Genomic DNA, 902 nt, shown 5'->3' on the forward strand with positions numbered 1-902 from the left:
GCCAGTCAGAAGACAATTTCATTGGCTCCTGACCCCGTCATCAATGTAAGCAACTCCCATTGGCTTACATTGATCACAGGAGGCAATGAAAGCAGCTCCTGACTGGCTCACAGAGCTCTGCCTGGGCTCGGCCTGGGTTTCCGGGTGGACGGGTATGTGTGGCAATTCATCAGTATCTGGTGTTTTCTGGTACCAACGGTTTCTGGTCCTTAAGGAGGCAGAGACCGCTGGTACTTAAGTGGTTAATGGTAGAGATAACCCTTCAGCAGCTGCAGCCAGTGTCACATCAGAATCATGAGTTTTGCGAGAAATGTTATTTTCAGAATTTGCAGGAAGCGAGATGACAGCCCCCGTGACGCAGAGACAGTAGGTTCTGCACATATAACATAACACTGATAACATTTAGATATGTAAAAAAAAAAAGTCTGCGATGAGATATAAGGAGGGCTCAAACCAGTAGGACCACCCAAGCACGGTCTAAAGTGAGCCATACTAAATCTATGTATGCAGTACATACTAGGTTTTCATTGTCTGGAACAATCATTTGTGATGATCATCTTGGATGACAATCTAGCATTCTGAAGTAAGAATTCCGAACACCCATGGAAAAGATGCCAAAGGTACATAAAAGAACATATGAAAGCATTCTCTGTGTAAAAATGTTTACTTTCAATGCAGAGAGCAGTAAAAGTTTGTAGTGCTCTGCTAATCGGAAAATGTAATAATTGCTGGCCAGGATAAGCTCTCTGCCTGTCTCTTTACTTTGCACCCGCACTCTCCTTTGCTGGACAAGCTCCTAGCCATGGCTACAGCTGAGTCATGAGAGCAGAGGAGGGAGGGGGAGCAGAATGAAGAGACCAGGCAAAGAGCTTATCCTAGCTGGCAATGATTACATTTGGCAA

Source organism: Hyperolius riggenbachi, chromosome 10 (assembly GCF_040937935.1).
Source record: "Hyperolius riggenbachi isolate aHypRig1 chromosome 10, aHypRig1.pri, whole genome shotgun sequence".
NCBI classification, from domain to species: domain Eukaryota; kingdom Metazoa; phylum Chordata; class Amphibia; order Anura; family Hyperoliidae; genus Hyperolius; species Hyperolius riggenbachi.